Raw genomic sequence first — 25,309 nt, 5'->3', positions numbered from 1 at the left:
CCAGAGTCTTTATTTTTATTTGACACACACTGCACAATATGCACTCATGGCCAGTACTGGGACCAATCAGACAATGAGTGAAAAAGCAGTCAAAGTCTTAAAAAAAATTATTAAGGACCCTAAGGGAGTCTTAAGCACTGTTTATTTCAAGTCTGGTTCCTTGAACAAAAAGTGGTTTAAAATCTTTGCTCAGTGTTGTCAGAGATACTGTCAGCCAGACATTCTGAGCTGGGAGAAAATGCAGTGTTTACAGACTTGACAGAATCCCAGGGGGAAAAAAGCTCTTATTCTTAGAAACTATCTGAGGACATGATTTCGATTTCTGTGAAGTTGCTTTAACTTGAACTAAATTGGCATTGATGCCAGTAAGACACACGATCAGATAAAACAGCACTGGCAAACAAACCAGATTTGTTTGCCAAGCAAGCAGAGATTTGGAGAAAGACTGGGAAGTCTATAAGTGTAATCATTTAGATAGATTTTCCACTTAATGCATTGTTTCCCACCAAAGACTGAACCTTTAAGTGACTGTTTTTGAACTGGGAAAGGTAAAAATTCAAAGCTTGTCTAAAGAAATGTCCAGGTAAGTTACGTGTTGTTAGATTCACAGGATGGAGCAAAATAAAACTTCATCAATGTTTCCAGATAATGTACTACACAGTAAAAAAACATGACACCCATAGACTGGGTTTCTCCTCAAGAGAACAAGTGAACAAGAGGTCTGTTTTAGATTTAGTTGATGCAGTCCCAACTGGACTCCTCCGATTGGGAAGGTCAACCTTGCGATCTGGTCCTTAGAGAAGATGATGCCAGTCCATCCTGAACTGTCCATCTGAAACCTTGGCTGAGCCAGAACAAACAAAAGTATGGGGGGAAAAACAGTAAGCTGTTTATCAATTTCATTAAAAAAGTAATTAGAGAATCTAACTATGCAGCTAACACAAGAGTGGGTGTCTTGAGGTCTTAGGTCCGTCTGGATCTCCCTCTTGCAAAGCCTGGACACCCTCCAGCTTCTCAGCTTGGTTTAAACTTTCTGATTCTTGTAAATTAATGTGAATCTAATTTCATGCATGGATGGATGGGAAGGATTTCTGCTACAGTTTTGCTTTCTTAATTGATTGAGTCATCCTGTTCTCTTGCCACTTCGGAATAACCACTCCCACTTACCCTTCATGTTGTTTTTCTCCATGGTCTGACCTTCTCCACCCCATAGCTCACCTGTTCTCTCTCTGCTAATGAGCCCTCTAGGTTTATAATCCCCCATTATCCCCTGGCTCATTTGTCAGATTGTCTCCATGTTACAAGCCTTTAGTTTCCATTATTATGTGTCTCAGCCTCTACCTTTCTCTTTCTTTTTCAAACCTCTTCTAATTATTTTGGATTTGGTTTGAATTTGTTGGAGGACTGCCTGCATGGTTAGTGTGCAGCCTCAATTTTCCTTTTATGTAAATTAGGAAATAACTTTTAACATCTTACCTTCTCTACCATCATTTAAGGTCTTCAAACTGATCACAAGTATAGCTGACCAAATGACATAATTCAAGTCTTCAGTAGGGAACACATTTTGCTTCAGTGAAGCTATGAAATTACATTAGACTTTTTCACAAAGTAGTTTTACAAAAGCAGGTAATGCACTGCATTATTTCACATATAGGAGTGAGTTTATTTAGGTAGTGAAAATGTGTATTAAACTTAGAGCGTCTTATCCTATACTCAAATAAGAAAGTGTGATGTAAAACAGACAGCATATTGCTGGCAGTCATATAAAAGATAAGCAGAACTGTCGCAACTGGAGTGTGGAGAAAAGTAAATGAGCCGGGAAATTCGGCTTTAGTGCTGTATCTCATAATAGGGCAATCCCTAAAGATAAAACGACACCAAGGGCTACGCAGCAGCTGAGGTTTGTTTAACAGACGAGTGTGAGGATATTGGAAACATTAACCTTTAAGCTCCTTTTTTCTCTCCAGGTAAATATGCACATTAATGACTAAATAAGCAGGAGACAGTGCAGTCCTGCCCAAGGCCAGAACAGACTGTGCTTGGCTTCAAAGATAAGAGCAGTTACCATGTTTAATTTGTTCTTTCTTTTTTCGACCTAATGTGGCATTGCTTCCTGTGCACATAGTCTTCATTTGGATCTTTATTATTCAAGATCTTGTGTAAACTTGCCTTTTCTAAATGTTCTGAAAGAAAAGAAAGTTAAATCCATTGCTACAATCACTGTCTTTAACAAACTGTGTCAAAAGTTAAATTTACTTAGTAAAAATGTTTTTTAATGCAAAAATAGGGTTTGTGTCTCATATATAGTGTCTTACAAAAAGTACTTCTTTTAAATAACTCAAGCTTGGTCAGACTGGATGGAGAGTGAAGAGTGAACATCAGTAGTAATGTAATGTCACAGATTCTTCATATGATTACTTTTAGCTCATTTTAACACTAACCATGATTTGACTTAAACAGTGGATAGCCATTGACTCAAAGGTCAGTATCCTGCATATTTTTTTATTTTTTTTGACACACCTGAATCTAATCATGGCTTATTAGCAGGTCTCTGAAGACCATTGGTATGGTGAGGAGATGTATACTACCAGGGTGATGAACCAGAGGGCTAGGTAATTGTTTATGGCTGTTAGTTTGGTGAAACATTTACCACCAAAACTCAAGTCTTCTGGAGTTTTTTTTCCTCCCTGGACTGTGCCTTGTTTTGCTCCACCTGTCTCTAACTCTTACCAGCTATCATATTCTCGCTTAAGAGAAGCAGCCCCACAGATGTCGCCCAATTTCCATTTAATACTGGGGATAGCATGTGCAGGGTATGCTTTATGCCACCTACCTGGATTTTGTAGTATAGTTCAAACATTTTGGTTTTGAATTCAGCTGAACAGTATTTTATTTTGAAGTATAAAATGATCTGAAAACAGATGCACACCACACATTTAAGATTGTATTTTTTAAATAAATCCTTCTTCCACTTTATAATAATGTGCATAGATATATGTTCATCAATCATATAAAGTCATAATGCAATACAATGAAATTTGTGATTTGAAATTTTCTGATGGTTATTTGCAAAATATTTTGAAAACCACAAATTGTTTCCTTTCCACTTCAAAACCCACAGGTTTGTGTTGGTTTTGTCACAAATAGTCACAATAAAATGTTTTGAAGTTTGTAGCTATACCATAACAGAATCAGAAAAGTTCAGTGGTATTAACACTTTTGGATAATACCGTGTTTGGATGAAAATTTGAGACTCTTTTAATGTTTTGGTGTTGATAAATGTGTTAACCACCAGGGGCTGCTCTTATTCTGGTTACAGAAATCCCACACTGTCACTCACTTCAAATTCGAAGACTGGTCTGACAATTCAAGAGTAAAACAATTATGTGCACCGTAACACACAACCACAAACTTTAGCAAAAGAAGCTACAATGGTAAATCTGTAATTTCATTGTTTATAGAGTTGTGATGTTTTTTATCAGACAAAATCAGTTACATATTCTGAGAACTAGAGATTTATAATTTAATAATTATTGTGAAATATTTAATAATTAAACTGTCTTTGGTCTCATAAAACCTAAATTTCCTAGCGACAATTTCATCTCCTTTATTAATTTCTTGATTGATATCTTAATGATGTAACATCACAGAAAGGGCTTGATATATGTGAGTTTGGAAGTTCACATCAAATAGATTGTTTTCTCTTCTTTCTGTGCCTTTAGAAAAACTCATTGTAAGCTGCAAGGGGTCAAAAGGCTACACCTGCGACAACTGCCAGCAACTATCTGAACAAAATATATCCCTCACACGTGGAGCGCATTTTTTCAGACTGCATGACCCGGCTGCCATGCTCAATTGTTGTAACATATTGCTTCAAATAACAGTGGAAAAGTGACTCATTTGAGCGTCCTCCCACGTTTTGGCTAGACTCTCAGTGTCTTGATGCTGTTGAATCAAACATTTGAAGCTTTTAAATTCTCAATATTAAATGACTGAAGGCTTCTTTGAATATTTTACACAAAAATCTGGTAATTAGATTTATTTTTCTTCTGCTAACTGAAAAGGAGACTTCACGTATTTATTTCGATTTTAATTCAGCAGTTTGAAAAAGGTTTCATACCAGACGCTAAATTGAAGACAAAAGTCCCACAAACAAAGTTTCTCTCAATCATACAAAATACAGCAGAACTTACATTCTTTCCTGAAAGACATCAATAAAGTAATTTTTTCAAATCTTAGAATTTACATTTTGATTTGTTCCCTTAATGTTTCCATGGAAAAGGAGACGTCTGGGGGCAGGAGATTATGCCTGAGTGGCTGGTTCTTTCGACTTGGATTTTCACTAGTGACTGGAATTAACATGGCTTAAATTCTCTCCGCCCCATAGCTAATTGAAACAAGTAATCTCCAGAGTTTGCCTTGCATAGAGGCATGGGGAGGACTCAGCTGCATTACACGTTATCGTCTCTGCAGACACGTTCAACAAGACAACAGCTCTGCTAGCAGGAAGCATAGTGAAGCAACGATGGGCCTCCTGGAAGAAATAACTTTTACATTCATTCGCCACAGTTGAATAAATGATTTGTGCTAACCATGCTGAACAGAAACAAAACGCTGGTTTGAGGGGCTGACAGATGGAGGTAATCAAATGTTTTGACAAATAATGAAATGACATAGAGCATGCTGTTCAATAATGTACAAAAGCTAGCTCTGTTATTCTTTTGGACGACTTGTACGGCGACACCACAGCCCTGCAGAGTGTATAGTCAGCTTAAACGTTTGGCTGGAATTTGCTCCAGCAGAGGTGCTGATGAATATTCAGAGGCTCAGCTGCCTCGAGGGTCCTCAGAGACAAGGACCCCCACCTCCCTAGTCTTTACTTCTACACACATGCACTTCCCTCCACTTTTCTTTTGATCTGGTGGAGTGGGTCCAGCACTCCACAGGTGTGACCCACTCAGACCTGTGAAAGGCTCCACACAACACTCCGGCCTGTGATCAGGAAGGGAAAAGGAGCAGCTGCACAAATCTGAGAAAGCAAAGGCTCAATTATCACCAGGGAGACGTGCCAATCGGGACAGCAGCGGTCACTGTAGCAGAGCTGGCCTGAGGAATAAGCAAACTGCACGGCTGCTTAGGGACCTCCTGCTTGTCACAAGAGCCAAGACAGACATTATAAAGTGACATAATGAGAGGCATGCTTTAATACCTAAGTTAATGATTAATGGTTATTTCTTCTTATGTCTAGGTTGAGGGCATAATTTCATGCAGAGTGACAATGTTTAAGTGGATTAACAAGTCAAAGGTATTTGTCACATTATCCTCCTGAAGCAGTGGGTTGATCATAATGACTCAGCTCTTGAGTGGTTAATCTCATGTATCCAAAACAAGACCATTTTGCATATTAAGTCAATATCTGCTCTTCTCTGCTATGGGGGACATCCGGTGTCTGTTTCGTTTGTGCTCTCACTTGAAAACATTGTTATACCTCTCTCAAAACATCTTTGTATTGTGCTCAATCTCTCATCCTCAGCCTTAACGAAACAGCAGAATGGATTGAAAACAACCTCGTTAAACTAAACAGCAACAAAACTGAGGTTTTACGTTTTGGCCCACATCATTCTGCTAGAACTCTGGCCAACAAGTTATCTATCTCATTCCATTACTCCAGATCTCAAGCTTTAAGTGGAAAACTTGAAAGTTATTTTAGATTCAGATATCTCTTTAAGTCAGTGGTTCCCAAAGATTTTCTTCTGGGGCCCCCAGTGGTTCCCAAAGATTTTCTGGGCCCCCTTATGGATTACAATAAAATCCCCCACAAAAAATAAAAATAAAATGAACTGGGCACACACATCGTTCAACCAGACATAAACCTATACACATATTTTGTTTTCAAACTCCACTGAAGTTTATTTCACAGTTCAGGTTGCAACAAAACACACTACAAACCATCTTTACAGTGAAAGACTTTTGTGTAAGTGGGGTTTTTTTCATTCATCCATATCGCTTCCCGCGTCCCCCCTGCAATGGCACTGCGCTCCCCCCTCCATCCCCCCAAAAGGGGAGAGCCCCACACTTTGGGAACCACTACTTTAGATCAGCATTTCACCAAAATAGCAACCATCAGCTAAGAATAATCACAAAACGTAAATCCTTTTTAGCATCTCACAATCAATAGATAGTATTTTATGATTTCTGTATGAGCTCATCACTCGTGACCTCTGCATTGGCTCCCTGTCTACTTTAAAATTCACAACCCTGCAAGGACAAGCCGATACGGAAAATGAATGGATGGATGTATTTTTGGCCTTTGTATACAGTTACACTCACTAAATTGTAACATTACTGAAAAGTTCATTAATTTCAGTAACTTAATTCATTAAGTGAAACACATTATAGATTCATTACACATTGCACACATAGTTAGATGTTTCCAAGCCTTTATTGCCATTAATTATGTTTTTACTCTTACAGCTAATGAAAACACATGATTACAATATTACATCAGACTAGTAGAATAAAACCTTAGTGCAGAAATGTCAATGTAATTAAAATGTTGTTTATTGTCTGCTTAAAGATAGTTTTTTATAAATGTGCTTTTAATCTGCAAAACAAGCTCTTTGGAAAACATGTTGATTGAATAATTTTGCATTACTCTCCCTTTAAATATCTTTAACACTTTGTATCAGAGTGTTCAAATCAACAAACTTGACCTCCGTGTGACTAAATCTTGTCTCAAGCACAAAAGAGTCTTTTCAGTTGTTACTTCATGTTGGTCAGACCCTTTTCTACCTACTTTCATCCTCAACCTTAAGTCTATGTTAAAATTTTTGTTTTGTTAGTTTGGCTTTCCAAGCCTACACATATTTCTCACTAAATTATTGTGTTTGTTTCATATGCCTGGTATACATGCTGCTTGTGGGTGTATGATTTCAATTTTAGTTCGAATTTTTCTTGTAGCTTATTTGTTTTTCAGTTTTTGTTCTTGTTTATTTGTTCTGGATATGGTGCTCAACACTTTGACCAATGAGAACTGCATTTATAAGTGCTATGTAAATCTTAGGGATGCACCAATACAAAGTTTGGCCTGAAATCAATATCCAATATTAATATTACTGTTATGGCCAATAATCAATATGTACCGATATTATATATATTTCACTGCGGTTTTGGCACCTTTGGAGAAAAACCATTAGAAACAGATAAAAATAAATATTGGTTGTTCATATCAGCCCAGTTTTATTTATTAGACCGATATCGATATGTTAAAAAATTCCTAATATCAGCTGATACCAATGTTGGTGCCAATATATCATGCATCCCTATTAAATCAAGCATTTCTTAATTTTCCGATAGCCTTTTTTTCCCATTTTTCTGTGAACAAAATATTAAACTTCCCCCAAATCAGGATTCTGAAGCAATGCTTAACGAAGTGGTTCAACATTGAAGAATGGAGTTGGAGCTCACTGGTCTTTTTTGTTTGTTTATTTGAAGTACCCCAGTATCTGTGTGAAATATAAGTTCTCTTGAGACAGGCGAGATTTTTATATTTTCCACAAAACTTCAAGTAAACCTTATAGCCATGATTACCTATGATTACCCTCAACATTTTTTTCTAGGTAATCACACATCATGTTTGGTACACAAACAGCAATATTTTCAGATATTCAAATATTTTGTCCCACTTAAAGGACTAAATATCCTAAGTTTTCTTAAGAACCGTGGTGGAATGCTTTGCAGGTAGTGGGCCCTCAAATAACGTCATGCAAGCTTGAAACAGTCCTGTACAGAAGCCAATATTTAAGAAAAAAAAGACAAGAACGTCTTTTGTTTTAACTTTTTTTCCACCAAACTACGACATAACTGCAATCAGGTAATAACATTAAGTAGATTTTAGCCACGCTTGATCAAAAAGTAATTTATCTTTTTTTCTTCCCCAGAATAATATTGGACACACAGAGGCATGCCGTCGGACATAATTTCACAAGCAGGCTGTAGAGTGTGGCATCCCACACGCACACTTACAAGACACAAACCTATAGTGTCCAGATTGAGTTTTCGCACTCAGTGATGGGATTTGATACGTTCGTCATGGTTTACGCACAGCATCCCAACCGCTTTGAGACTCGACATACTGCATAGGCTGCGGCAACACCTGTAACGTGCGCGACGAGCCACAACTGTCATAGTGGAAACAATAAAACTAGTCCTGTTTCATTAGGAGCTTAAAAATTGAATTCATTACGGTTTATCTATGCAGCGTGTTAATTATGAGTTTGATGCATTTTGCTTCAACATGATCACGTGAGATGTCATGTAGCTACACTTTTGCAAATAGTTTACATGGTTTCAACTGATCTATAGACACTGACAGATGCAAGCCCTCACAGTGAGGTCCAGCAGCGCTCATGGAGAAGAAACGAGGTGCTGAAATCAATGTCAAAATTAATATTTGTGCATGTCAGCTACTGATTAAAACGTCGGCAAAGTGCTGTTGATATGCTGCAGTTTGTCATTCAAACATTTCTCCCATTCAGCGATGCTGTGTTTCCTCCCCTGATGAAGGCGGTAGGTTGGGGTTGCATTTAACATCAATCACATCCAGTGCACGGAGCGCACACAGTCTTCAGTCTATCAGTTGGAGAGTGTATGCTCTCGCCTGGGGTGTCGGATATGCGCTCCTCTCCTGTTTTATCCTGTTGAAAAAATCGGATGCCCTTTTCGCTGGAAAAGCGTTGGGGAGTAGCTCCACCGGACCTGCCTTTTCCCAATCACTCGAACAAAGCCTGAAGTTGGGACTTGAGGAGTTTTCAGCACCACTTTTTCGTGGACAGCGCTCGCAATGAATTCCGGAGACCGACGCAGCCTCGAAATGCGTTTGGATTCCCGCTGGATACAATTGAGTTACAGTGTTTCTTCACTGAATGCACAACCGTAGTTTTTCAGGAAACCTTCTACTCTCCTAATATTCCAGCAGAAAAATGAACGTTTTTTCCTTGGATATGGGTCACTCCATGTAGATTCCCCGTGGGCAGGAGAGCTGGGTAAGTACAGAGAAAATACAAACAAACAACAAACATTATTTATTGTAATCAAATGTTTAGAAAGCATCGTGACTTCCATCTACCTAACTGTCAAAGCAGATGTTTGATGTGCGCATTTCTGGTCGTTTGGGTTACATGACAATGTGCGAACCACCTAAAACATTTGAATGCGTCTTTAAGTGATTAACAGCTAACAGATTCGTATCAGTTGCGCAAAGTAAACCCGCGCATTGGATTTGAAAGCAGTGCAACGCCCTGAACTGTCAGTGTATTGATTTTTTCTCTTTTTTTCTTTAGCGTGCTAAGGCGCAGCGTTATGCGTGGAGCTCTGTGCCTCGCTGCGCTGCAGAGGCGCCTGAAGTCTCACAAAATATGATAAAAGAATGACTCAACGTGGAAACTGCTGCAGCCGCGGGGTTTTCATATAATTATAGTTACAGTTCTGAACGACCTGATTAACCGTGGATGAATCTTCTCTTTGTGCATGAACCAATCCTGTTTGAATCTGAAAGGGCGCAAACAGCCGCTTCCTCAGCATCACCCCCAAGATCTGATCTGATCTCATCCCCCATCGCTCACCTCGGGTCCCCCCTGTCAGCCTCAAGAACAAGTTGAATCCAGGAGAGGGGTTGTGGGTGGTGGGGCACCCTATAGTGCTTCGGTGGTATTCTCTGAGAGTGCGCTGGAGGTGGTGAAGGGTTGCCAATCACTGGAGATGTGCAGATATGCAACCTCTTATTAATAGCCGAACACAAGGCAGTGCTGAAGCTGCAACCCAGAGCTAACTTTAATGGGTTGTTCTGTTGACAGTGATGTATTTTATACAGAATTTGCACCCTCTATGCTTGGCTAAAGGCATGTAACCAAGGGCTAGAGTTCGTTGTCAGGGTTCATAAAATGAGTAAATACCTGACACATAAAGAAACCCTGGTTTTAATACTAGTTTCCATTTTGAGGTGCTCCCAAGGGCCTTTTTGCTGTGCCACAGATTAGCTTTGTGCTGTAGCGCTCCCCCAGGTTCAATTCATGGTGGGGTGCTGCTATGATTACAGCCAAATATGCTATTGTATGCATTCCCTCAGAACTTACAGGCGAGGAGGGAAATGCTCTTCATATCAATGCATAATTATCTCAAAAGTGAGACTCAGCAGAAAAGGGCTTTTAATTTGGCCTCATCCAGGCTTTGAGGTCCCATGAGGTGGATTTTCTGTCTTGTGTTGGGTTTTTCTTGTTGGTGTGTTCTTGAGTGACTGATAACCTACCTGGCTTTAGCAACAAAGCGTGCAACGAAATCTCCCCCAGAGAGAGATTGAGGGGAATATTTTGGGTGTAGATTGTATAGTTGGCAGGGAGGCTTTTCAACCAGCCTTAGATTTACTTTGCCAAGCTTTGCTTTGCTTATCTTGTCCTCTGAGTTAGTTTAGCAAGTGCAGACTCAGCAAATAAGGCCTCTGCTTTGCCTGATGGGAAGTTATCTTTAATATGTCATGTGCTAGAATGTAAGAAGCTATGAAGAGATACTGTAGCACAGCCTCATTCTCTGTTTAATAATACAGGAGGACTCAGCAGCACACTGTGGATTAGCAAGCCTGAAAAATGCAGACTTCTCTGCATTTCACTGGCAAAAAGGTAAAATAATGAACATGTTGCACTCATTTCACAGAAACTATGATGATCAAAGTGTGTGAAATCTCTTTAGGAGAAACAGGGATGTTTGATCCTGCTTTTCAGACAGACTCCCGAGCAGTCGAAGATTTTACTCTAGCTGCTTCACAGATCTTTCAGACAGGCTACAACAAACAAACATGTGCACTGCTTCCCAAAACAGACCTGTGGTCAAATTCCCCACGGATCTGCGTTGTTCCCCTTTTACGAAAGCTTGTGGGGCAAAATGTGTGCACAGACCGTGGAGCCCAGGTTCCAGCTTCATCCTCCTCCTGGCAGATGCCATCTGCTCACCGAGGGAGGTTTTCCAAGCGTTCCATACAGTAAAGACAGGCGACGTGGGGGACTTGGCTGATGTTTACGGTCTGATGAAGTCCTAAAGCCTTAGAAATGGTTACTCTTTTTTAGACTGGCAGATGCCAGTGATTTTGTTTCCCTAAACCTGTCTATCTGTTTTTATTATTTTGCATGGTTACAGTCTTTACAGGGACATGTACTGAAAACCTATTTATTCCTTATGATAATGAGTAGTTTGTATTCGGGGAAATGAACTCTATCTTGGGTTAATGGAATTTTTTTCTCCTCGTAACAAGATATCACATAAGCAGACAGTATTTTCTCTTATTGTTCTACTTTTCCTGTTGTATAAGGATCTAAATGTGAAAAAGCAACAGGTACAAAATAAACTATCATTTAGCAGCTTAACGTCAATTATGAATGCAGTGTTTGTTATTTGGCCTCCACTTATCAGACAGATCCTCCCACATAACCATAGTTTTAGTTCTTATTGTATTTCTATTAAGTCATTTATTCCATATTAATGTCAAAATAATAAAAATTATTAACATTGATGAAAAAAGATGCAAACGAGGTATGTTGTGTGTTTCCTGAGTCATCACAAACACAGATTCTTCCTGAAGCGGCATTGTGTGAAATGGAGTGTGAAATGAGTGCACTTAACATCCTTGCAGTGGATTATGCACATTATCTTACACAAGGGTTTGAAACCATTTTACCTTCTGCCATCCCTTAAAATTCACTTCTCCCGAAGTTCTTACAATGTTCCCTAATGTAGATTCAGTGTTTCTCTCAGTCAGTTCATTCTCAGACATCCACACCGAACTACCATGAAATAACTATCGAGGTTTACCTAAAAAACGCATTGGTGCATCATTATTGAATCCACAATTGTTCATTGTTGTAAGCACAGAAACCCATTCTCAAACTCTTTTTATTTCTCAATTGTTTTTTTTTCTCCTGCAAAGTGTAAGCTATTGAGGAAGTGCAATATCTACTTTAACAAACAAATGATGATCTTGCATCTTCTCTTTTATAGAACCTCAACACCATTGCAGATTCAAAGTATTTTCAACTTTTAAAGCCATATTGTTGAAATAAACTGCCAATTACACAGGAATTGTAAATTAGCCAAGTAAGAGTAAATAAAAACTGTAAGTATTATTTAAAATAATTAACAACCATGCTTTGCAGAAGTATTCATACCCTTTGAATTATTTCCCTTTGTGTCATGCTATAGCTGCATTTTTTATGGCAAGGAAAACAAAATTTTCGTAAATGAAAATCTGAAATGTGTGGTATTTCGTTGCCCTGAGTAAAATTTGGATATTATTTTATAACTCAACCCTGATTTAAACTTTTCCAAAACCCTTTATCTTAAATATCTGGTGTATTCATCAGTCTTCATGATACCGTATGTTCACTGATGTTGTTTACCTCTAATAGATACAATATCTGCTGTTATACTGTGATGAAATTACACACAAGTGGACTATTTATTCATTAGGTGACTTCTGAATGCAATCGGTGGGTACGGGATTTCATTTATAGGTGAACTTTAAAATGGCTGAATGCAAAAGGACATTGCAATTTCGAGAGTTTTACTGAGTAAAAAAATTGATGACTAGTTTCTTTTCATTTCACTTCACAATTAGGCATTACGCTCTGCAGGTCTATCATATTAAATCCAATAATATTCATTCAAGTCTGTGGTTGTAACATGGTAAAATCTGAAATATTTCAAGGAGTATGACTCCTTTTTGGAAGGCACGGTATTAACTTGTAATTTCTCATGCTGATTTTGTCCCTGTGACTAATAGCTGGTTATTATTTATACAGCTGGAGCTGCTGGAGGTTGAAGTATTGGCTTGAACTGCTTGATATGCAGTTTTATTCACAGGGACACTTCTGTTTCTCATTTCCTCTGTTATTAGGAATTCCCTGAATAATTCTCTAACCATCACAGACAGAAAGAAAAAAAGTAGACCTGAGATACATTTCATTTTCATTTAACTTTTTGATTTTTAATCCCAATCAAATCCTAATGATGATTAGCTGAATATTTACTGAAATCAACAAATATGTGTGATTTAAGTAAAAAGCTGCTATTTAATGCAGCTGTGTCAATGAAGAACTCATTGAAACAATTAAATTTTGACTGTTAAATTTACAACAAAGGTCTTTTTCCAATCAAATAGTATCTATTCTTTTGATTTTTGAATAATCTTGAAGAGAAATTGCACACTTTTGCAAGTCAAGGTGCATTTTTTTTTAACTATCAAGTACAATAAATTTAAAATATTTTTACAAATGTATCTTTCTTTTAGTGCCTTCTATTTTAGTGCCATACATAGCTAAATAAACTTTGTTACCTTCTACTACCTGTGATGAAACAAATGATTCAACTTTGAAATTCCTGCACTGCACCAACAGCCTGCAAAAAGCAAATAAAAAGTAAAGGCATATACTTGTTTTTTTTTTTCCGTCAATATTTTATGAAAATCTGTCTGAGGATTTGTATTTATTTATTAAATTTTTTTTTTTTTGCCAAAAGAGGTACCACTCTTTGCACCAATGTTATTCACATATACAGGCAGCAGTAGCCCCCATCACAGAGTAGAAATGGATATCACTTTCAATTGTACTTTTTCCAGTGTAAGTGGCCTCAGCGGGCCACAATGGTGCAAGAAAAATACTGCATTTTGAGTAAAAAGGACAGCCAAGATCACTGCTACAACCACATTTTCAAAAAATGGTGCAATAGGTAGCTGCATTCATTGCCCACAGGTCTAGATTTGCTGGAAATGAGTGGAACATGCTCACTTTTCCTCCTGTGAGGGCGCTACAAGGAAACATCATGCTGGAAACTCTACAAACTCTGCAGCAGGGGAAGATGAAACGGAGGGACAGTAAATGGAAACGTCCCCGTTTCTGGTGGTCTATCATACTGGACTGTATGAGGAAAAATAAAGTTTAACATTTATGTCTGCTTATACAAGTGTGCCTAAAAAAGTAATAATTCAAGTTTTTTTTTATTAGGTAATTCAGTTGTAAAAACTTATATTGCATAGATTTATAAATATAGACTGATATATTTCATATGTGTATTTCTGGTAATTTAGACGATTATGGTTTACAGAAAATCCACAATTAAATTTCATTGAATGCTACATAAGGAATGTAAAGGAGTATTTTTAATATAGAATTAAAAGATTACTAAAAGTACATCCATGTATTGTACAGTGGACTTAGTAGTTCTTTTTCTAGGCTTCTTTTTTTTTTTTGCACTAATTACTGCATCAGTGAATTATGGCAGGGAGCCAGACATTTCTGATGGTCTGGCGAGAGGTGGGGTACTTAGGTAGTAAATCCATCTGAGGACAACTGTACGTGTGTATTCTGTTATTTATTTAATACTTCTGAACTATGCATGATGAAACAGTGGCAGCACAGCTCAAATACAAGATTTTTCTAAAGAGACTGTTGATACCAGAAGGGTACATATTTTGCACTCTTTTCAGATTGAGTATTTTTTTCCCTCCGTTTTTCTTTTGTCATTCCAAATTTAAACACTTTTAAAAAGCTTTATTCACTCTCTTAGATATAATATTTTGTAAAATAAATAAATAAATGGACTGTCTATTTTAGACATGGATTCCAAAAACAATGTGGCAGCTTAGTAGTTAACATGCAGAAAGGGTTCAAATGTCAGACTGGATGCCGGATTAATTGGTGACTCAAGATTGTTCTGTGGTGTGAATGTGAATGTGCATGGAAAAACAGAGATTTTGTTATTGTAGTGTGAGCACTTTGGTGTCATTCCGGGATCAAAACATGATGAAAAGCTAGATAATATGCAGTGTTGGTATTCACAGCAGTAATAGCATGCAAGAAACCTCAATTTTTCTTTTATTCTCACTTTGCCAGATTAATGAATCTTGCCTCAAGCATACCCTGCAAAAACTATAGGTATCTCACCACTGTGAAGGGATAATGACACACTTTGCTCTGTGAAATAATGGCTTTTATACAGTCTGATGTTAAACTGTGCTTCAGTTTCCTCATGTAATTAATCCTTACAGGTCTTTTCCCCAGCCCATTTTCCATTGTGAGTGTGTCTTTGTTGGACAAAAAAAAAAAAAAAAAAAATCTCTCAAATATTTGAAACTACAGTTTCAGGAATTATTCTCCATGTGACATATTTTCACTATCTGAAACACATTAAAACATTACTGGAGGTTTTCATTTGATTGCTGTTTTAATTACAGGGTTCCAACATATAACAACAAACAAGACTGAAAAGCATCTATATGCTACTTTTCATTGTTAACCTTAGCCTTGCTTCATTCTCTTTGTTGAAGCCTCCAGACCACCCATTTTCTCTGCTTTTTTTCTATTTCCATGTTTAAACAAATAAATCTCATGACATAAACACATGGAGTCATCCACAGAACTAAAGGTTGTATATTAATGAGCAACAAACAAATTTAGTCTTTTCTTTACACAAAATCATGGCTGCAACAAACAAAGTGGCTGCAGACTTTTGTGCTAAGCCTATTTTAGTCTTCTTCCTTTTCTACCAAAAGAATGACATTCACAATGATGCCAGAGATGAGAGGCTTGGCTGAGAATGAGAGATGTGTCACTGGTGATATTACCTTTAGCTGTTGCATCCTATTTTCCCAAACTATCACCTGTAATTTCTTTTCCTGCTATTCCTGCACGGTTGTGTAATGTTTGCTGATTTCAGTGTTTCCCCTGTGATGCATTTGCATAATGAAATAATAGAAAAGAAGCCAACACATACTCCTTGTTCAAGAACCATATGTGTAACCATAGACAGAAAGATGGATGGATGGGTGGTGCTTTCCACCTCTGAATGTGGGTGAGAACTGTGTAATTTGAAGTGCACTCTGCATGTTCTGTTCGTGCTCATTTTGAATCAAAAGCTCCTCTGAAATAATCATCTTTAAATGCACCCTATCATTTTTCCTCAGTTCTTGTAATAATAGTGATACATACTGTTCCCACTTATTTATCATATCTCTTTTGTTACAGCTAGAGTTCCAGTTTGCTCCGCTAGTAACTTAACATCAGGTCGAAAGGGAGTATTTCACTGTTTTGTTGCTTGGTTGTTTCTCTATTTTCACCCAACAGTGAGAGTAAATGTCGATATTCTTGTAGCTGAGGAGACCTTAACCCACTGAAGGTCAGAAAACACCAGATTTTCTGCTGATAGTAATTTATCTAGGATATGTGCTGTATGTTTTTATTTATTTATTTATTTTTTTTTTACATGTGTTTGGGGGGAGAGCAGTAAATTAAGGGCACAGCTTTAGAAAAAAAAAAAAAAACAAAGCAAAATATACTTATTGACATAAAACATAAAAAAAATGATCTGGGAACATTTTTCAAAAGACCAGTAGATATATGCAGTGCTTACAAATGAACTGTGCTTTTCAAATATAACAAATAGGTTTATAGCTTAATATATGAAGTAAAACTTTTTCTATCTGTTCTTGAATTATATTTCTTGTCATTGGCATTTTAATTTAGTATAAGGTAACAGCACTCATTAGAAAGTCCTCCATTGTATACATTGTTTCCTGTGAAGTTGGGAAAAAAATTGCTATAAATGTGATTTATTCCTGGCAGATGGAGTGTACAGTGGTGTAAAAAAGTGTTTGCACCCTTCCTGATTTTTTTGCATGTTTGTCAAACTTATGTGTTTCAAATTTAAATATTAGTCAAAGACAACACAAGTACCAGTAATCATAAAATAAAGTTTTCAAAGAAGGGACTTAAAATCACAAATCTACATGGTTTTGAAGCGTGAAAAAGCCATTATCCCCAAAACCGTATGTATAGTTTAGACACCCTAAGCAGCAACAATTGCTATCAAACGTTTGCAATAACAAGAAATAAAAGCTTGAGGTATTTTGTAAGTGTAATGAATCTATATAATATCTGGGATCACTTTCTAAAATGAGGGGCAACAAATTTTGAACTTTTTTATGATATTAAAATGTTTTAGATGCACCTTTATGAAATTGCAAGGACTGACTGAAGTAATGCTGAATAAAAAGTCGCCTTCAGCTTTTAAATTTGTATTACATTCACATTCTGACCTCAGAACTTCCAATTTTCAAGCTAAAGAAAAACCTTCAACACTTTCTGAGCTCTGAATACAGACTGGACATGTTTGAAGGCTTTTTTCACCAACTCTTCAGTTTTAATTTTGATGACATAAAATATTTTGACAAGTACAGTGCAATCTGTACTTGTCAACAAAAGCTTTAGTGTTTGAATGCATAAAAAGGCAGTGTTACTCAATTATATTGCTAATAGTTAGCCCATTCACTGAGTGCAAATATTTATAAATCTGCCTTCATCTTTGAATTGGAAATAGAAGTTTGAGTGGAAAGTGCTAAAAGAAAAAAAAAATGCAGCAAAATACTTAAAAAAGTTTAGTATTGTAAGTATAATGTTTATTTGTAAACACTTGCCATCATTGACAGATGAATTTGGTGAACAGATCTGTTGTGATCATATTTTTCTGAAATGTCATTGAGACATACAGTTCAGAAAAATTTTAACTGTACTGCTAAGGTTGCAACCAGAGTTGTGTGTTTCAGCAATGTCATTAAAACATCCAATATTTTAATGACATTTCTCTTCACCCCTCCAGCACACGTCATCCTAAGGATGGAAATGACTCGGCCTAAGATCATTAAAGCTATATGCTCCAACATAGCATGAAAAATGTCAGTTTTCACTCTGCATTATAATTGGCTATTATAATACAGTAACTATTTCACAAAAATCCCATGATATGTGGTTAAAATGCTGCTTTTATTCTAGTTATTGTTTTCATGAGTAATCTACTTCTCAAGTGGCAGCGTCCCTCGAGGATTTGTGATGAAGGCACCTTCTGCGCACAGCGATGTCAGGGAGGCTCTTGCAGTAAAATATGTGCACCAATTTGTTTTTTTTGGTATAATGGAAAAATATCTTTGTTATTCTTCCACTTTTGAGCTTAACTTGAGGCTGGCCATTAAGCAACCTGCTTATTGAGTGGATTTCAGTTCAGATGGGTAATTGCAATTAGCGATGAAGCTGTGCTGATGCATTGCTTTTAGCATCATTTTCCAAAAACCCATGAAAAAAAAAGCACAGGTCTGATGGAGGTAGATGTGGATTTTAGGTTGTTTTCTGGACTCCTGCTGTAGAAATCGAGATCACTTTGCAGCCATCACTTTTCAACATGGGTGTTGATAAAGTGGCTGCAATTATTGACTCAGACATGTGCATTGCAAAAGGAACCCTGGGCTTTTATATGGGGACAGCACAGGTTCTCATACACTCTGCTGGCTGGAAGGAAGGCGTTTGACTCAAAAAAATGCCTTGGCTCAGAAATAGATTGCTGGGGTTGATCTGATGAGATTAGTGTGTTGCAAGTTTGGGAGAATTGACAGCATGTAGATGGGGCTCTATGGCGGTTATAAGGCTGATATACCCTAAAATTAGCATCTCTGGGCACTAAGGCGAAGCCTGAATCCTCTGATGGCCTGTGGTGATTCATTTAACTTTGCAACGGCTGATTAAACTGTCTCTGCCACCCTTTAACAGAGCATGACGGGATGACACTTTGACATATGGAACCTGCTTCATTTTGAATTTGCACTTCGCCGTTTAGAGCTATCAGTGGCACCTGTGTATGAAAGTAAAACTTGTAATCACCGGCGCAGATGTGCAAGCAGCCCCACAAAGGCGAACTGGCGGGATTCAATTTAAGGGATGATCTTACTCAGCTGGAACTTGTAAACTGCAATTCTGTTTTGTGATTGTGTCTGTAAATGAATTTGAACATGTCACCCGCACATTCATTCTTCTTCAAGCTTTCTTTCAGCTTCCATAGTGTGAAAACAAACAACGTTGGAGAAAAGTGAAGGAACAAACGTGTTAAAATAATGTACAGCAGTTGTATTTTTGTCATCTTACCAAATAGGTAGCTTTATCAGACTTATCTCTAGGTACACGAGAATGTTTTCTGAACCGTGGTCTTTCAATCTTCAGCACGTGGCTAACATTAACAAGACGTTCCAAAAATAAAATGAAAACACCACATCTCCAACTAACTGTGGCATTTGTACACTCTAAAGACAGAATGTTATTTATTGAGTTGTGTGAATCTCTGTCTTGACCCATCCACTTACTCTTTGCATGTAGAGCTAAACAACCATATGCTACAGAGAGGCATGCATGCACAGTTACAGGTCAGAACAAGAAAAAACATTCATCCTCAGACTGAAAACAATTATTACAACATGCTACATGTTGAACTCATTTCATGTGACGACAAACATGCAAATCACAAATGCACGCACTGCTAAAGGGGGTAGATGCATGGAGAGAGAACCTATGGGCTAAATGAGAGCTCTTCTGAGATCCCTTTAGTCTAGCGTGGGTGTTTTGTCTTCCCTGCGAGGGATCCTCGTTGTTTTGCGGAGGCAGGTTCAGTTTTGAGATTAATGAAAAGCTCCATCTTAGTCATGAAAAGAGCATTTTCACAATCTATTTAACATTGTGCATACCAAGGGCTCACATTAGGCGCTGTTGACTTATGCTTGCCTACAGCAGTGTTTTCTGATGCATTCATCGCCACTGCTGAGATCTTCTGTGGGTAAGCCGCCCCCCTCCAGACGTGCCCATTGAGTCTTTTTGCATTCCTCATGTTCACTGTCGGGAAACTCATTCGTCAGAGCAGAGATGAAATATGGCACACAACTGGAAGTCAGAAGGACTCATTGAATATAGTGAGCATAATAAAGCTTCCTGAGGACTGAGTAAATTATTGTCCAAAGAAACAGAGGCTTCACTAGCTCACAGCATGGTTTCAGCATGTTTAGCCAAACTCTTTAAGGTCAAACCCAGAATTCTGTGAGAGCACTGAGAGTGGTAGCAGGTCAAAAGTTTATAATGCAGGATGTTTCAGTGTCAGTGCTTACACCAAGCTGACAGAAACTGAAATGATGTAATAGGCTGCAGTGGACAAGTCAAAGAAGAAAATACCAAAAGAGCTGGATGTTATTTCAGTTGCTGCCTCTGGTGAATTATTCAGAGAAAATGGTTGTAATTACACTGAATCTAAAGTAAGGGCAATTAGATTGTGGTGTGTCTAAATCAGAGCATGGATCACAGGATGTGTTGAATTTAGAAGCATTCTAGGAATTGGTACACATTTTCACTGCTTCTGTCCCCCCGGCCTCCTGCCTTGCTGAAGCTTTGTCAGCATTCCCCCCGACCCCCATGGTCGTCGGGCTGGTCATCTCTGAGCTCTTTAGAAGGATTCGTAGGGCCCCTTCGAGCCACAGCCTCTGCCTCTCTGCCACCAACACCCTCTGCCCAGCTTGCCCATGCAGCCCTCTAAGCACTTGCAACTTCTCGGGATGTCAGTTGGCATTACAGTAACCCCCCCCCCCCTTATGCCTGTGATCAGGGCTCAACCAGGCAGAGGAACTGGGGCAAAGCAAAAGGCACTCGCTCATGAAGCCAAGCAGAAACCAGGCATCTCTTCCACAATGACCTTTTGTGGATTTTTAAGAATTGTGATGAAATGTAGTAGGCGATGAGTGACAGTGAAAGGAACGCTCATATTTATCTGTTGGTGTAAACACAGAGTGGCTTCCACAGCAAAACGGGGGACAGCTCAGGACTCCAGTTCACGTTTTTAGTTGGAAGACAACTGGTGGGTCCATTCAGAGGCCGTACTCTCTGGTCCTGTCCAAGTTGGTTCGTCTGTCAGGCTAAAATGGCAGAACTGCAAACTCTACTTGACAGCACAAGCTCCCCGTAGGGAGACTAAGTGGCGTCAACCTGTGGTAGTCACACACTGTTGCTGACAAGGTGATGATGAACACCTTTCATTAAAAGGCAAGACCTGTAGGCTTCTTAATGCCAGCAGAGAAAGGACAAGGAAGCTGGGAAGAGAAAGTTATGAGGTCCAATATCTGTATGTTTTCCCCCACCAGGAATTTGTTGCATGTCATCATCCTGCATGTTTAAAAAATTCAAAGGACATACAATCATAAGGAGGGAAAAAGCTTTCATCTTGGATTTGAGTACTCCAGTGAAAATGACTGAATGTCACAAGCTGCCAACAGAGATACAGATGCTGAAATAAAAATATGGTATGTAGATTTATTTTGCTTAAGGGAATAAAGGACCAAAAAGGAAGTGGCAGGTACCTGTTTATGGTTCACTATGTAGAAATTGTGACTTGAGAAGCTATAAAACTGCCAAAGCAATACTTTCTGATTTGAGATTGCTTTGAAGGGATTGAGCTAGATAAAACTTTGCAGACAAGAGTTTTGCATTAAGAGAATTGTTTTGCAGTTGATTAGACAATATTTTCTTTTTTTAATTTCAGTGGATCTTCTTTTGGATGAATTCAGTTTGAACAAACAGGGTTGATCAATGTGTTTTTCTACCTTAATGAGGGCCTCTGGTGTGAAGACAGGTATAACAGGTACAATTTTAAATTGTGTCTTCTTGGGCTTCCAAATGTAAGGTGAAGCCCCCATTACATTCTGAATGAATATTTCATGCTGTAGCTCAGATAGTGATGGTTTTTATTATTACAATGTCACGCTATGAATATTTTTTGACAGATGTTTCAGATTCTGTTAGAGGGTTCAGGAGTCACACTGTGTGCCATGAAAGTGCATCACAGCCTGAATTTAAACAAAGGCTCATCACAGACAAAAGAAGAATGTTGAACCAGCTATAAAAGTTTCATTGTCAATCCAAAATATGCTAAGGAAACAATATTGATTGTGGAAACAGTTAAAAAAAAACAACAAAGAGCTACTCATGCAACTGCAAGTCAAAGCAAAGCAACAACCATTATAAGCAAAGCGGAGCCTGCTGTGTGGTCAGGAAGATTAAAATCTCCATTTCCATTGATTGTTTAAAAAGGGAAGATATGAAGCTTATGTTCCATTAAGGTGGGATGTAAATTATGGCATTAGGAGCAATAAACCAGCTTGGCTCTTTCAGTAAACATCACTACCTGAAGAATCTCTGCCGGTAGAAGGCACAAATTACTATAGGCATAACAAGCAGGTTTTAACCCTCTTATGTTAAAATAGCTCAGAACCATCTCCATAACAACAAGATTCACCAAGAAAGGAAGTTCTACGATTAACCTTTAGTTTTCTTTTTTAGTCACAGAGCCTTTTCATACCCTCAAATTTTATTTCAGTATTTCAGGCCACCTGGCTGTAGAATTTGTTTTGCTACCTCTGGATCGCTGCAGGCTCGTGTAAATGCAGGATGATGATGACGCTGCATGTTATTCCCAGTTTAACACTAGAGAACTGCTTCTGCTCTCACCGCCTCAGTGACCACACCTTCTAAATCCTGCCTGGTATAACACAGGCTACAAAGGTGCATCGTAAATAAAAAGGCAAGTGGAGGAAACAACTTGTTTATAAAATAAATTGCAGATTTTTTCCCAAGTATATGCTATCATATTGTGCCCAGTGGTGTGGTGGTACAGCAAGTGCCTCATATGTGGAGGCTATGAGTTGTCAGTGTAGGCATCCAGGGTTCAATTTCTGACATTGAAACCTTTGTTGCATGTCTTCCACGCTTCTCTCTCTGCCCACTTCCAGTTGTAAATACTGCAAAAGAGGCCACTAATGCCACAAAGGCTTTTAAAAAAATATATATGAATAATAGAAATTCTAGTCTTTCCCTCATGAGTCGTGATTGAATGAAGCTATTTATTATCAAACAACTGTGTTTGCTCTGTTTGAGTAGAAGGAGTCATAGATGTTGAAACACAGTATTAAGCACCAGACTGTGTAAACATTTGATCACGGTTATTTGGATAGTTTCTGTTGTCATTATGATTCAAAAGACTCACCCAACCAATAACCATGAGTGAAAGAATGTTTTCCCTGTTATTATTTTTATTCTTGGATAAAAGTAATTAAGTAAAGTGTATTTATAAAGTACCTTTCACAGAAACAAAGTCTCAAAGCTTTGTGCAACATAAATCACACTGATATTATTAATAATGTAAAAACAAGTATGAAAAAGCCCATAGAATAAACAAGCTCAAACATTTAGAAATTAAAATATATTCAACAACTGCAGCTGAATTTTATTTATAGCTTATTAGATTTGCTAAATTGATGATAAGAGTGTACCAGTAAGACTAGAAGCCTATTATTATTATTATTGTTAGTAGTAGTAGTAGTATGAGGATTAATTGTACAGAACACACGTCATGTTAAAGTTATGAAGAGGTTAATTTTGCTTTTATTTATTCATCACAGATAAATTGTGTTTTAACAAAGGTATATACATTTTGTGCAACCACATGTTGTTTAAGTTAATGACATCTTTAATGATGCCTTTTTGTGACTCAGTTTTGTCACAACTGATTCAAAGATATTGGTCTTGCTGATTTGTACTTAGTAAGATAATGTGTATTTGAAAAAAAGAAAAGAAGATGTTTCAGCTCCTAGTTGCATTTCCAAAATATGTTTTGTTTGCTCATGATTAATTTGTGCAGACTAATGCTTTTTCCATACAGACGTAATTAGCACACAGAGTTTTCGACATGCAATTTTTTAAAATAAAACATACATAATTAAAATATAATGTGATGGACTGTAGACCTGTCTGGGGTGTACTCCACCTCAGAGATAGCCCCTAGCAAGGACAGATGGGTATAGACAGTGAATGGATGGATAGAATGATTTTATCATTTGCTGTCAGAATCCAACTTCTTAATTAAATTAAAATAATGTTTAATCTACATCAACCAGGGATATTAATCATTTTGAGCTTAACTGTATGTGTCTGTTGTTCTCATCAGATCAATACATTTCTGACTCACGAAAAAGCCGTAGCTCTTTTGAAGTCATTGGCATGCAGCCTACTTCCAGTCCAGACAAAAGTTAATGCTCGTATGCCTTTGTTCAGGTGTTACAGCCATTAAAATGTATTTGTAAAGAAGTAAAAGCTTCATCTTTTGTTGAAAATCGTTTACTGCTTTTGAATATCTGTTTTCAAAGCAGTTATTCAGGATACAGAGTACTCATTTTCATGCTCTTTGCTGACATACTTTTACAAATTAGCAGCAAATCTTTACAATCTCTCACTGAGCTAATACATCTTTCAGATTTTTACTGATTTAATAACACCTGTTCATGAATTTGTACGCTCTCCCTCATTTATGCATTTTGAATGCATTCAGATTCTTTGTTTATTGTTCTGAGCAGGAACAGCTTAGTTTTAGTTAAATATTAACTCTCATCACAGTGGAGTAGAGCTGTAGGAACTTTGAAAAATCAAACAAATTTCCAGTTTAATTATTGGTAACAAGATATAGCAATTCTCCAAGCAGATTTATGTACATATATATGACTGTGAAATGAACAGAAAGCATCACCTTGGTTTTATGGTTTATTTATTGTTAATTTATTTTATATGCTCCCAGTTTAGTGGGCAATAGAGAAGTCCACATCCTTCTGTGGGAAGATGCTGTAAACATCAGATTAATGCTCACAAACCCATTAAGACCCTATTGCATAAAACAAAAATATTGCTACAAATGAGAAAAATGTGAAAATTGAAAGAAAAAAAAATTATGATCTTTCACCTGATTTAGTTTTGCCCAAGAAAACACATTAAATATATTATTTGGTGCCATGAGCTGTCTCTTTATAAATATTTTTTCTTGCAGAAAATGACTTGTTGTATTTGCATCAAGAAGACAGAGAAAAACAATCTCATTAGCAATCGAGCTTAATGTGCTACAAAATTGTCAGTGACATCCCTCTCTTCTGCCCCCGAAGACTTGTTACAGTGCTCAAGGCAGCCTGTGAAGGAATGGCAGTGTAAACTGATGTTAGGATTGTGACATGAATGCAGACAGGGAGGAACCATTCTCTTCTGGAAGACATCTTTCTTATTTAACAATGTCTCCTCCTTTTTAAATTCAGATTATCCTGCTTGAGATTGCATTGTTGTGTTGTCATCCTCAGCGTCACATAGCAATTACACTTGTAAAGACCTCAGATAGTCTGTGCAGTTAAGACAGGTGCACATTATTGCCGCTTGTTATGTGTCAGGAAGTTCTGATATGTAGATTTACTTGTTTGAGATCCAGCAAATGTAAAGTGTCTTGCAAAAGGATTCAAGCCATTTTAACTGTTTAATATTGTTACATGTTACAACCACAAACTTGAACTTGGTTGGGAAGCTATGACGCAAACTAACACCTGATG

At 37.6% G+C, this 25,309-nt stretch overlaps 1 protein-coding gene across 2 annotated transcripts in view; it reads left to right on the top strand.

Moving 5' to 3' along the window:
- The first annotated feature begins 6,111 nt into the window (after positions 1–6,111).
- LOC114135499 (metabotropic glutamate receptor 4-like) overlaps positions 6,112–25,309 on the top strand; it is a 186,114-nt gene continuing 166,916 nt past the window's right edge. Inside the window, exon 1 of one of the 2 annotated variants that reach the window (XM_028002835.1) lies at positions 6,112–9,044. The gene's annotated coding sequence lies outside the window, so the exon portion shown is untranslated. The remainder of the gene's footprint in view (positions 9,045–25,309) is intronic. The other variant, XM_028002834.1, reaches the window with a different exon arrangement.

Source organism: Xiphophorus couchianus, chromosome 20 (genome assembly GCF_001444195.1).
Source record: "Xiphophorus couchianus chromosome 20, X_couchianus-1.0, whole genome shotgun sequence".
Taxonomy (NCBI): Eukaryota; Metazoa; Chordata; class Actinopteri; order Cyprinodontiformes; family Poeciliidae; genus Xiphophorus; species Xiphophorus couchianus.
Note: the sequence above shows the minus strand (reverse complement) of the source record. Positions and strands in the feature narration are given on the sequence as shown.